The 14,630-nt window shown below is 33.3% G+C and overlaps 1 protein-coding gene across 2 annotated transcripts in view; it reads right to left on the bottom strand.

Moving 5' to 3' along the window:
- The window catches only part of LOC100370092 (cell adhesion molecule-related/down-regulated by oncogenes-like), a 196,171-nt gene that overhangs the window by 81,854 nt on the left and 99,687 nt on the right, over positions 1 to 14,630 (bottom strand). Inside the window, exon 1 of one of the 2 annotated variants that reach the window (XM_085499095.1) lies at positions 12,953 to 13,163. The exons of the other annotated variant lie outside the window; for it this stretch is intronic. The gene's annotated coding sequence lies outside the window, so the exon portion shown is untranslated. Of the gene's footprint in view, positions 1 to 12,952; positions 13,164 to 14,630 lie in introns of those variants that run through there. 2 annotated transcript variants of the gene reach the window in all.

Genomic DNA, 14,630 nt, shown 5'->3' with positions numbered 1-14,630 from the left:
ACAGTCACTGGAAATGAATGAATATAATACGGTTATTAGAAATATCAGACATGCATTCAAAGAAAGAAAAGCTGTCACAATTGTTAAGTCATCATAAAAATGTTGAAATCTAAACAGGGATTAGGAGGACTTACGACAGAATTGAGGTCAATACAGCATCCTCCTACTCGTTAACTTTACATAAATATCAGCTTAATTGTATTTGGCGACTTCAAATTCTCTTTCTTCAGTATCATGCACGATTTGCTTTAACACTTTCCAATCAGTTTCATTGAAAACTTGTCAATTCACTTTTTATCACTTTCAGAAATTGAGATGACACACCCACTCACTGTCATCAATCACGATTACAAAAACACTTTTCAAAGAAATCCATCTGTACAGATCCACATGAAACGTTTCCTTCACAAGTGTTTCTAACATACACGTCTCACCTTTGTCATAATTGGAATCAATCTACAAGACTAACCACACAATATATCTTAATGTACAGGAAAACAAAGCTATAGGTGAGAGCGGTAATTCAATTTATTGAAGTTCATTACCACCTCCTGAGTTTTCCCTGCCACAGAGAAATGTTATTGACTGGAAATTTCCCATCTATATCAATTAATCACAAGCCATCCACTTACTGTGTATAAGATAGTTTTCAGATGCTTGTTTAACACGGCTACAACCACAGTATTTTTTTTTTTAAATCTTAGAGGGGTTTATTATGTGATATAGAAATCCGCAGTTAAGATGGTCAAAATGATTATCCTACTTTGAATAAAAGCTATTTTTTGCTTTTCAGCAACATGTGAACAGCTGCTTTCCAATATTCTAAAGATCGAACACAATTCCATTTTATTCATTTATTTGAAAACAAAAATAAATCACTAAGGTTGTAGTGTTGCATTTTGTATACTGTGGAATACTTTATTTTCGCTGGAATTAATTTTCGCTAGAAGGCTTTTTGGGTATTTTGTATGGAATTTATTTTCACTGATTTTTGATGAGTTTAATGTGAAATATAGGGAAAAAAATATATTCGCTGGATTATATTTTCATGGAATCATCCTTTCAGCGAAAATAGCGAAAATAAATTCCAAGCGAAATTAAAGTATTCTACAGTATTGGAAAACAAACTCACGATAAGTAAAGTTAAACTCAGCAAAGCTCCCAAGTGAATATGGAATATATGTGAAAAAAAATACAATGTATCTATGAAATACAAAATTTTCAACAGTCAGTGAAGGAGCAATGGTATTAGAGACTAGGATAATCAGCCAGCAGATGCTCAACACTAATATATAGCAAATTTAATCAAAATCTGATCTGAAGTCTTTAAGATTTTGCTTAGACAGGCTGAAATGAGACAGTATGCAAATTAGCTACTTAATATGCACAGCCATGGTTCCAAAACTAATCAAGTTCGTCATTCGCCCAAGAAATCCATGTACCAAAGATTTCGCTTACACAGGCTGAAATGAGGTAGTTAATGAGCGAATTAGGTATGATGTACAAAGTCATGACTTCAAAATTTAACCATGTCTGCATAGAACCATATAAAAATTTGCTCAGAAGCTTTGGAGATTTTTCTTACATAAAGTCAAATAGATAGACATACACACAGACACACCAAACTCATCATCTCCCTTGTGTGCTTTGCACACACACATGCTAAATATATGCAAATGACAAGTAAACACATACTGCCATTTCAAATCTTCCAAAAAAGATACATTTTGTAATATTAATTTATCAAATCTGATGGACACAATGTAACAACTGTATTTACTGGGAAAGCCATGTATGAAAATCATACATGAACATAAAGCAGACAGTTCTCATCAAAACTATCCACTGAGAAGAAACATGACAGTGTAATGTAATTCCTTCTCATCATCAGTAAAATGATGAGATTCCAAATAACCACTCAAGATGGAATTCTACTCTTTCACAAACTGACACCCAGATTCATTCTAAAGTTCGTTGTCACAAGAAAACAATTTAAAGTGAAAATGGTTTCACTTAAATTTCAATTTCATGTCAACTTAGTTCCCAACTTCCTGTACGATGGTGGTGTTTGAGTCTGTCAGACCCTTGTGGGTTAATACAGTTAAGAATATTTTACCCAGGTGTAAGACAGCAACTTATTGATTTCATATCATGTGTTTATCCATGTCAACCCGTTTCACCACCAGACTTTCTGGCCCAAATTTTTCTGCACTTTTTTCCTATATTTTCTAGATATTTCTTGAAAGGAACTCTAAATTTGGAGCCAACAGACAAAATTTGAATCAATTTTCAGTTCTTACTCAAAAAATTTTCTTCTGAAGAAAAAGTGCAGAATATAAACAGAGCTTTTTTGTGATGAAAAGAGGAAACTGGTGGTGAAAAGTTTTGTTTTACTGTGAAGTAAACTTATGTCATTATTTACATAAATGATTAATTTGTTAATGGTTTTTGTTGTACTGCGAAATTTACTTCTATATATTTTTGCGAGTTGATTTTTTTATGGCATTAGCGAAAACAAAATTTCGTGGTAGTCGCTGGCAGTCGCTGTTGTGTAGAACTACAGAGAAATTTTCACTACAAAATTGTTTGATTCTCACTGAATCACGGGAAATCAAAGTGGTTTTCAGTATTATGAATTCATTATTGGAAATTGTTTCACATCAAAGTCTTCTATGCTACCTTGTCTACTCATTGAGATTTCAAAAGATAAGCCATTTCCATGGAAACTGAAGTTACTCACCTATGGAAGCATCAAGAGTAGACTGGTTGTGGGTTTTTTTTCTTTTATAAAATCTATAAAATCTATGATTTAACCCTTATCCACTGTCAATATTATGTTCTGGCTGAGTACTATTTATTTATCATAAACTTTGTTAACCTCACAAGGCCTGCAAACTACAAAGCTAATAGAAAACAGCCTGGTTAAACCAGGAAAGGATTCCAGCAGGTTTTGTCCAAGATCATTAGTGTAATCTACAACAGCCATGTTTGGGTGTCATATCATCTATGCTGTGTTGGTTTATACCAAACTTAAATTGGAAAGAATAGTCAAGGAAGGCATTGAGTGTAGATAAATGAAGTACCCTGACCCACATGTCAGTGATCTGTTTCTCTGTTGCTCCCACCCGCATCCAAACACAAGTTTTCTCCATCATTCCTACCCCCTTCCCACTCCATCAAAACACCTTTTTTTTCTATCCATCCTACTCAATCAAAATGTCTTTCTTTTTCCATCCATCCCACTCGATAAAAACACCATTTTTTCCATCCATCCCACTCCATCAAAACACTAGTTTTTTCCATCCATCCCACTCCATCAAAACACCAGTTTTTTCTATCCCTCCCACTCCATCAAAACACCAGTTTTTTCTATCCCTCCCACTCCATCAAAACATCAGTTTTTTCTATCCCTCCCACTCCATCAAAACGTTTTTCCCATGTTTCTCTCACTCACAACAAAACCTGAGAATTCTACATTGTTACAGCTCACATCACACCAGATTATTTTTCCACTAGAAGAAATTAAACATGACATCACGATTATAATAAAATAGTTGATGAGATAGCGATCAATAATTCTTTACAAACAATTCGCATGTTAAAACTATTTCAGTATCAATCACATAAAAAAACTACCAGCTGCCCCAAAATAAAGTAAATTTCTTTTTTTCTATTTTATCATTTTTAGTAATTTATTTTTATTGCAATTTTCTTATTCTGAGTCAATATCCAAAAAGATACAATAATGCTATGAATACTTATGCACTTTATAACCCAAAATGGTTTATGGTTTATGCAAAATGCAATGTACGTATAAAAAGACTATTCATTTTTTCACTTGAAGTGTTTGTTTTTTTACTGAAAACCATCATTTTTGATTACAATATTATCAAACCCTCTACACCAAGGATCTACAAATACTCACAACTGGTATCCATGGCAACACCAAATTACCTAAATGTTACCCGACCCATGAAGTCTATAGTTTATACTAGCATGCCCCAGTGAAAAGGTCGTCAGTCTGGGTCCCTCATGGAAACCCCTTAAACAAAAGTGGGAGAGTCCATCAATAGCACATTAGGGGGATTAAACCACAAAGGAAGGAATTTAAGGGGTGGGTTGGTTTAAGTGTGGAGCACATCCATCATCAGTCAACCAATTTAGCAGAGATCTCTTCCCACACAGGGACTGAAACAGATACTCTTTGATAGCCAGTTATGTGTATCCAACTTCTCCACCCACGGTTGTCACGACAATCCATCATCACACAATAATACTACAGCAATTGGTGGCACACCAGCATTCCAAACATTAGCTTCCTCTAATCAAGGATTGCACAGCTGTAATATTGCTGCAAGCAGTGTTCTACAAATTTACCATTCAAAAGATTTTCCTAGTTAAGTAAGAAATCAACAAATGTGCTCAGAACTGGCACTGTGTATTTGATACTGGGATCTTAGTTTGCCACAATCAGGCACCGTGTAGAGATCTGATCTAAAATTATGAAGGTATTAGAAAGTCTAAAATTTAAAAGAAAGTTTAAATCACCAACTACATAACTCAATCAGAGCAATCAGGCAGATTTAAAAAGCCACTTTAGATTGAAAACAACAACAGACTGAAGCAAAGTTAAATACTTTTTCAAATAGTTACTTACAGTACAATTACTTCGCTATTCCACGAGTGTAGGACTACAATCTCCAAGGCACATACAAAGTTCAAAGTCAAGGACAGCCTTCCAAAAACCAGAGAGACTGTATTCCACCAACTCACCATCTTGATAGCAGCCAGTAATCGTGTTAACATATGCTACAGGGTGCATCCATAGGATGACATCAGTCAAGCATTAGGGCATACAACACTGTAACCATTGGGGCAAGTTTACTTTTCAATTGTTTGTAATCTGTGTAAACTATTGAAGGAAACCCACTCTTGACTCCGTGTGTGGTCGCTAGCACCATCCAGTAACATACATATGGTGATTTCGGTACTCACCTACCACCATTAAGTAACATGCAGACGATGATGGATCAAAAACAAAGTTAGCAATTTATAAATTTGTTTCCTGACAGCTTGTCTCTGTTTTTCAATGTAGTTAAAAACAAATACTCATATAAGGAAATGGTTATCTTGAATAAAATCACTTTTTAAGCAAAATATTATTAGTAACACATTGCCTATAGCTTCTCAATTGCGTATCACACTTCAATCTCCATAATTACAGTGATGATTAAAATATAACAGATTACTTAATGGGTTACAAAGTAAACTTAAGACATACTTAATTTCATTATAGCTTCTTTTCAAGTAAATAAACATATGAATCATTTCAAATATATTTTAAAGCTCTACATTCAATATATTATTTTTTTTCAGCTTGATAATTTTTTTTATTTTAGTTAAACTGCTGCCTTTATATCTCAATACTGCATTAATTTTTCAAAAGTTTTTAGTTTTACTATTTTACTGATAAGTAAAATCCATACGACTATGTAAAATAACAACAGATTCATTGTTTCTCTGGAAAATTCATTAAATTTGTAAACTTAATAATCCAGCGAAATAGTGAAATTAAACCCCAATGAATATAATAATTTTATAGTACAGCAATTATTGTTATTTTCTTTTGAAATATGAGCATAGATATTACATTTCGATGCAAATCTTTCCTTTTTCAAGAATTTAATTTGCAGAAAACTATCCCCCTAATAAGTAAAATGATCTATCCCTTAAGAGTTTAACTAGTTTGACCTCTATACCATGGTCTCAATTCTGTGCCTAAGGGTATTAGCATAGAGATAAAACTCCAATAACCGTTTGGCTGCCCCCTACTAGTATAGCTGGCCAATTCATACTGATCAATTTGACCTTTCCAGTCTTATAAAAATTCCTGATTCAAAAGATAGCCCAAAACACAGTACCATTTTGTCATTAAAACATGGATCCAAGCATATTGGGTCATCACATGACCTACTTTATTATAATTGATTATTCAAATGAATGATTTGGGAAGATTACCAATCAACTTTCAGACAAGTTTGAAAGAAATCAGACCAAGAAAATCAGTTGATGAAAAAATGTTTTTAATTGGGAACAAAAACAAGCAGCCTCTTGGCTGAGATAGCTCCACTGTTAGCAATGCACATTTCAATTAAAGAACAGAAGATATCATTAGAAAATGAACAATATGCATAGCATCAATGCAAGAAGTTGAAAATATCACTTTTTACCAAAAATGACAAAAATATTCATCAAAATTAGAGAATTGAAGATATCATCATGAAATGAACAAATTTGAGAGGGGTCCACATGTAGTACCTATATATGTAATATCAAAGCAATTGGACTTGCGGTTTTTAACAAGAAGTCAAAAATATAACTTTTTACCAAAAATGACAAAAATATTCACCAAAATTAGAGAATTGAAGATATCATTACAAAATGAACAAATCTGAGAGAGGTCCACATGTAGTACCTATATATGTAATATCAAAGCAATCGGACTTGCGGCTTTTAACAAGAAGTCAAAAATATCACTTTTTACCATAAATGACAAAAATATTCACCAAAATTAGAGAATTGAAGATATCATCATGAAATGAACAAAACTGAGAGAGGACTACTCAAGGTACATATACACCAAGTATCAAAACATTCAGACTTGTAGTTTTCAAGAAGAAGTCGAAAAAGTAAAACATTGACATGGACGACGACGGACAATCACTCATATGATAAGCTCCACTCGACAAAGTCGACAGCGGAGCTAAAAAAGGTGCATTATATCTTGTCTTTGTCAATGATCAAAAGACACATTAAATATAAAACCAAAATGGCTGCCAGTTGGCCATTTTGAATCAAATCACAAAACAAAGTGATGTGGGATTCATAATTGGTGCAGACTCCACCCTCACCCCAAACAGACTTATTATGAAATTTACCTTGATATCTATAAGAGGTACATACTGTAAATGTATTAATTTTCCACTGGGCTTTAAATTTGCTATTTTCACTAATAAGTAAAACTCTGCTAAACTGAATTAAATTTACGTGAACATGTAAAATAACAATAAAACTCATTGTTTCCTTGACAAATTCGTCAACACATTGAAATTAAATGTTAGTGAAAATAAATGGTTTTACAGTAATTGCTTCAATATGGGAGAGTCAAATCAAGGATTTACACAATGAATGGAGCAAAGCCATGGAGGAGAAAATAACAACCAAATGCAACAGTGTACAACTATCAATTTATTTTTTGTAGAAACATTTGCTTTTTTTTCCTTCATGCTGAAACACTGTTAACTACTTTCATTCCGAAAGAGAACAATTTTTCTCAAATTTTGTGAGTTTTGTTTTGTAGCAGTAAAAATTTCGCTCGAGTCCCATGAAACAAAATGTCAGTTGACTTTCTCAAAATTTTGCCTTCATGCTGTACAATCCTGAAATCACAGTGAAAATTAATTGGTTTACAGAATGTAACTAACTGTATGTACATGTAACAGAAAACAAATATACCTGAGTCAGATTTCAGTCTGTGTGTCAAACTCAATATACCTGAGTCAGATTTCAGTCTGTGTGTCAAACTTAATATACCTGAGTCAGATTTCAGTCTGTGTGTCAAACTCAATATACCTGAGTCAGATTTCAGTCTGTGTGAAAACTCAATATACCTGAGTCAGATTTCAGTCTGTGTGTCAAACTCAACATACCTGAGTCAGATTTCAGTCTGTGTGTCAAACTCAATATACATTGTACCTGAGTCAGATTTCAGTCTGTGTGTCAAACTCAATATACCCGAGTCAGATTTCAGTCTATGTGTCAAACTCAATATACCTGAGTCAGATTTCAGTCTGTGTGTCAAACTCAATATACCTGAGTCAGATTTCAGTCTGTGTGTCAAACTCAATATACTCGAGTCAGATTTCAGTCTGTGTGTCAAACTCAATATACCTGAGTCAGATTTCAGTCTGTGTGTCAAACTCAATATACCTGAGCCAGATTTCAGTCTGTGTGTCAAACTCAACATACCTGAGTCAGATTTCAGTCTGTGTGTCAAACTCAATATACATTGTACCTGAGTCAGATTTCAGTCTGTGTGTCAAACTCGTCTTAAGAAAGCTTTCAAATACTATTAACATCAATCAATGATATTTACCCTCTGCCATTGAAACCTTATATTTGTGTAGTATATCAATGCAGGCAATACTAAGTTTACCAATATTACTTTTCTAACAAGACTAAGTTGAGCCAATGACTACAAATAGGTGGCAACTAACATCCACATTTGTACAACTACATTTAAATGAAATGAACTTCATTTGGTGAGAGAAGTTAAAGGTAGTGGCTACCACAGGAATTGTTCCAGCCTTGGAAAAATTCAACAGACTGCTTTTATTCCGCTTCAGTGATCTGTTTTTTTGCTAAAAAGAGTAAAATTTTACAACTCAAATAAAAATTTGTTTAACTGCGAACATAAAGACATACAGGTAATAAAGTATGCAGGTTTTTTTTGTCAAAAGTTCTCGTTAATTTTCAGTAACTGCCAACAAAAACTGTATATGTTTGTTAAATTCAGCTAAATCTGGGTTATCAAAGATGAATTTCTCTCAATTTACCATTTTAATGTGATTTTTGCAGTAGTTAACTACTGACACTATCCATTATTTATCTAGACTTTCTCACTCAAATTTTTAACACTTTTTTGTTAAATTCTTCAATATTTCTGGAAATAAACCCTAATTTTAGAGCCAACAGACAAAATCTGAGTCAATCTATAGTTTTTACTCAAAAAATTTGGCTATATTTGTCCCAATATCTTGAAGGAAAGTGCAGACTATAAACAGGTAGACCAGAGAAGACATGTTTGGGTTTCAAGAAAAGTGAAAATAAACTTTACACTATAGACTATAACTGGGACTATTTTGAGAATTTGTGATGAAAAGCGGAAACTGTTAGTGAAAAGGTGAACAGTTGAAAGTATTACAGCAGAAATATTACCTTTATAGTGCTATTTTTTTCAAAATAAACTTTTAAGTCGTCATTATTTTGCACTATTTGAATAATTGTTATTAGGAATCAAGTAATAAATTCTTTTTATGCAGTAATAAATGGTACCATTGTATCATTTGCTTTTCTCTGCATACTCTTCGAGCATACTTTTTTTTAAATGTTTCTATGCTAGGCGACAGTTCTGGACATTGAATGTCACTGATGTCTCTCCCGACTTTATTCTTTGTATGAACAAATTGCAAGTGCTAGTGCTGACACATAGTGCAATTTTGCCACAGAAGTCATATTCATGTTTGAGACCACATGACAGGGCTGTGTGGCCATCACTCTATCAAATGGCAATTTAATGCGCTATCCTGGTGAACACAAGCACTTGCTGACCTTAACCAAGGTTCCCCAAAAGTAGCATTCGTTAGTGAATGAATCTCGGCCAGTGGCCATGGAATTGGCCTTCCCATTTAGTCTGTGGCACACTCACCCAGGGTAGGGGTTGACTCTTTTTAGTGTTCAGCCTAAGGTAGGATTTGAACTTGGGTCTACCGATCATGAGTCTGATGCGACAACCACCATGCTACCAGTGACTGATTCAAGCATACTGATGAGGTTTATTGTGCATAACACCATGTTTAGTGCAAAATAACACTGACTGATATTTTATACAAAAACATCACTGCCTTGAATGATATCAGCATGGTCATGTGATAAAGGCAATTATTTTACAATATTCATCCAATTAATTAAGATTTTGGGTTGATACAACAACATTTTAATTTGTGTCAAATATGCTTTGTTACGTCACTGATTGGCTGAAAGTCAGCTGATGGGGACACGACATGGGTCCTAAAAAACCAAGTCTATACTTGATCTAAATTGTAGGATTACACAAAAATTTATATTTTATAAGAGGTAAAGTTGTGCCGAGACCTTTTTGGGTGAAAGATACATTATGATGACCAATGTGATGAAACCAAAGCGGCTTATTCCATGCTGCGTACTCTTCCATTCAGTATTCAGCTGACCCAAGAATGTTTTGACATGCTCCAATAAATGCACAAGTAGACATTGTACTAAGAAAACAAAACCAACAAAGACACACAACTCACTGGGAATAGGATTTCTCAACACACGGATTTGGCAGTATAATCAATGTTGGTGGGTTTTTTACTAACTTAACATTCCGTAAAAACAACACAATCATGCATGAGAAAGCTTGAACAATTGAGCATACAGATAGCTTACACCCAGACTCCCATTTGGAGAATTTCAAATACCACGACTATACAGTCAAAACACAGCACACAATACCAGATTTTTTGGGAGAAAATCCATATTAGGCAGTACCATTAATATTGAATTGAATAGTTGTCAGTGTTCTGTTGCATTGTGAGAGCGAATGTACTTAGTCTCATACCACAGTATGGTGAAGTTACTCTTTTCACCTCCAGTTTCTTATTTTCATTATAAATTCATGAAATAGTCCCATTTATAGTCTGAACTTTACTTCAAAAAATTGGAAAAAAATATAGCCACATTTTTTTATCGTAAAAACTGAAAATTTAACCAAATTTTGTCTGTGGGCACCAAAGTTAGAGTTTCCTTACAGAAATATTGAAGAATATAAGATAAAAAGTACAAAACAAATTGGATGAGAAACTCTGGTGGTGAAAAGGTTAAAGAAACATGTATATGATGTACAATTGAGATTATTTCCTTTCAAGTCGTAAACATCTCTCATCAAGTTCTTGCTCAAGTTCATTTTTCCTCAGCATCAGCAGTCACTATCATTGTTCCAAATTGAATGGATATGAAAATGAATATTACTGCAGTGATTGTATGCCACAATTACAAATATAGATTGGATATGTGTGAAGATTTGGCCACATAAAATCAAATAGATAAACATGGAATACAAACAAAAGTAATGATTATAACGATCAGGTTGACTATATCCATGTCTGAAACACTACAGTACAAAACTCCTAAAACTAAATTATGTGTAAAACATCTCTTCTTTTACCTTCTCCTTGCTATATTAAAGAACTCTACATTGTATAAACCAAAAACCAGATTTGCTTGAGTAGCACATGTCATGTAAATAACAGTAATGTCTATAATAGTCAAAATAATGATGTAAAATGCAATAAATGCAATATTTCGTTTTGCTTTGGTTCTACTAAAAATGTGCATATAATAGATGAAATAGGATACTGTGAGTGCATTGATTTTCCAATGGTTTTTTATTTCGCTATTTTCGATAAGTTAAAATTTGCTAAAATGAATCCACATAAACATGTAAAATAACAATAGAACTCAATATTTCCAGCCAAGTTTATGAATTTGAAACTGCTCAAAACATTAAAATAGTGAAATTAAATACAAGTGAAAATAAATGGTTTTACAGAACTTCTATATACACACTAAATATTTCCTTTGGTTTTCAGTTTAGACAAGTTTTACCACACTTCTATATGGATAAAAACAGTTCCATATCTGTAGCTAACAAAACAGATTTTGGGGATTTACTTTGGATTAGAGAGTAGATTTAGATATCAGTGGAGTATTTACTCATTTATAACATTCCAGAAGCCACCCCTGGAGATAATGGTCGAATCCAGCCATGTGTTTGTAATTGGAAAGTAGGGATACATACTGGCTTGCTGAACAAATCAAAGTCACATGTCAGTCATTAACTCTTCATATAAGTCAATATATCCTCTTAGTTGAAGTTCATTGGTTATATGGTGTCCATAGTAACCAGATAACCAGATGAAAGACAACTACCTTATTGGCTGCAAAGAACAAACTATTTTTTTTAAAAGGCGTGACTTATCAAAAATGAAACAAATCACTATGAAGAAGATTTCATTATCCTAACACAACAAATACAATTATTATTATTACAATTATTTTTTTTGTGAATTAGCTTGTTGCGGATATTATTTATTTTATATTTAGCTGTTCACGGTCATGGCTTATGATTCACAAGCTTAAAAGTAATTTTTCACTGGTCAATCTGATGAGTATTTCTGACTATTATTTTTTTAACTGGTTAAGCCAGTTAGGGTATTTTTACTAATGAAGTCAGTTAGAACTGGTCAACATTAGGGGATTTTTTATTGGTGAATTAGTTGAGACATTTTTGACTGGTCACGTCAGTTAGAACATTTTTCAAGTCAAAGTCATATGATTTTTTTCATCATTCAGCATATTCAATGTAACCAAACTTACTACTATTATCCAAAAAGAAAACAACTGTATTTCAATTATGGCAGCACATAAACAAGGACACATATATTTTTTAAATGAAGTGACAAGCAAAACTTGATAGAACTGAGAATGTAAAATAACTGTTGATCTCTGTACCACAAAATGTCCTCCCCATGTGGGTTCCATCAGTAAGGCTATTCCACTCAATCACGTTAAAAGATTTCTAAAAATTTAATTTCCTAGATATCAACATACGCTACACAAAGTATAATGTTGCGATAAAGAAGTTCTCACTGTTTGTGGATTGTTGACGATAATAAACCATGACTATAAACTTAATTCTCCTACCCCTGCATCACTAAAGGTCACCAAGGTCATTTACATCTGTGTTACATAAGAAGCCAGCCATGATCCATATCAGTGTTTCCCATTAAGTAAATTTATAACAAGCCTTCCCTACAAACAAACACTCACCACACTGACAACACAGCTCGCTCAGCATGGCCTGCCTCGTTGGAGTTACCAGGAGTTCAACAAGCCCAGTATCAATACTGGTATCCTTGTTTGGGGAAAGTCAGTTTAAGAATTATAAATGATTATTTGAAAGCAGTGTATTCTGTACAAAGCAATTACTCTCCAAGGAGAACCATCATAACCATTACTGAATTAACACTATCAACAAACCCTCTACCGTCACTATTAACTTCACAAACATACCAAACATATAACAACTAACCTGGTAGGACAGCACAGAGTTCAGCAAAAAACTTATTTGATGAAAGTCTGAATTATATAGATGGAGGTCAGAGTAAGAAGATGTTGATTTGCCAAGGAATGTTGACACCACTGGAGTGTCAGGCCATGATTAATGAATATCACATGTGTACATAGACAGTATGGTATTCCTTATCAGTGTAAGACTGAACCCAATCAACTGTAACTACTGCCCTCTATCTACATCAAGAATAAAACCAAGGCTCCTTAACTCAGAGAGAAAGTTGCTAACACAGTTGAACTGTTTGGAAATTGTTACAAGGGTGTTATACCACATTTAGTTTTCAAGAAAAAACACATAAATTATGCCCCCTTTAAAAAATCGACCACTTAATTTATTATTTAGACAATTCTACATTGGCTTCTAAAATTTCAGGTGATCACAAAGTTTTGTTTTGTTTGCTGCATGAATTTTAAAGAAGCAATGAGTGCATTTCAAAAGGTGAAAACGATCACAGAGAGTTTTGCAGGTTTTATTATGAAATGTATTCTGCCAGTCTTCTCTACAGCTCTAATTTAACCCAATCACATTTGTATTCTGTTTTATTTTTCATGTTTTAAGAGAAATATTTCATTCTCGTAACAAATGATGTACCAGGAATAACATCCAATTGATTTTTAATCTAAAAGTTCACTTCTACACATGACAGGAATCTTTTTAATTTCAGGTGCTTTTAATGTTTGCAATATTATACACTGAGGGCATCCATGACATGAAAGCTTTATCAAAGTCGATGATACACAATTTTAATTTCACTTCTACAATTTATTTTTTTTGGTTTTAAATTCACGGTTTTATCATTTAGATAATGTGTTCTGTGCTGAATTTTACATATTCACTGGGTTTTAATTTAGCGCATTTTCCAGTCAGCGAAATAAGCAAAATTAAAACCCAGTGAATAATTAATCCTTTTACAGTATTGAATGTCTTCTTCATAAATGATAACGGCTCTGAATGACTGTGTAGTATTATCAGATTTAGAATTATGTTGTACAGCTGAAGCAAATTATGTTTGAAGCATTTGACACATAATATGTGTACTGTAATAAGTGCAACATCTACCATATTATAGATATCTGCTTTGCCATACATCCTACATCAAGCAGTTCTATAGACTGTGAAATATTTTATTTTAGCTAGAATTAATTTTACATGCCCTTATAGAAGCCACATCCCCTCTGTTGCATTGTACCATTTTAATAGAAGCCACGGCTTTTAATACAGATTTTACAGTACTGTTGTAAATATCCCAAGAGAAATCACTTACACATACAGGTGCGGCTATCTGAATTCAGTTTGTTAAACAAACACTACAAATATAAGCTAACACTGATTATAGTATACAACATCCTTCAACCACACTATGCTATAGATAAGAGTACTATAAACACTGATATCAACTGCCAATCAAAACAAATGTTTACATTACAATTCAGAACATTTTTGAACAATTTACTCCAAAGAATCAATCAATCATAGCAACTCTGAACCTGTGGACTGAGTTGCTCGCCATGACTACCAGATAAGTAAACAAAATTTTAATTGTATTTGTCATTTATTAAGCTAGTGAAATACTGTGAAATACTTTATTTTAGCTGGAATTAATTTTCGCTGGAAAGACACTTTGGCTGTTTTATAT

Source organism: Saccoglossus kowalevskii, chromosome 5, assembly GCF_978046115.1.
Source record: "Saccoglossus kowalevskii chromosome 5, keSacKowa6.1, whole genome shotgun sequence".
Lineage (NCBI taxonomy): Eukaryota > Metazoa > Hemichordata > Enteropneusta > Harrimaniidae > Saccoglossus > Saccoglossus kowalevskii.
Note: the sequence above shows the minus strand (reverse complement) of the source record. Positions and strands in the feature narration are given on the sequence as shown.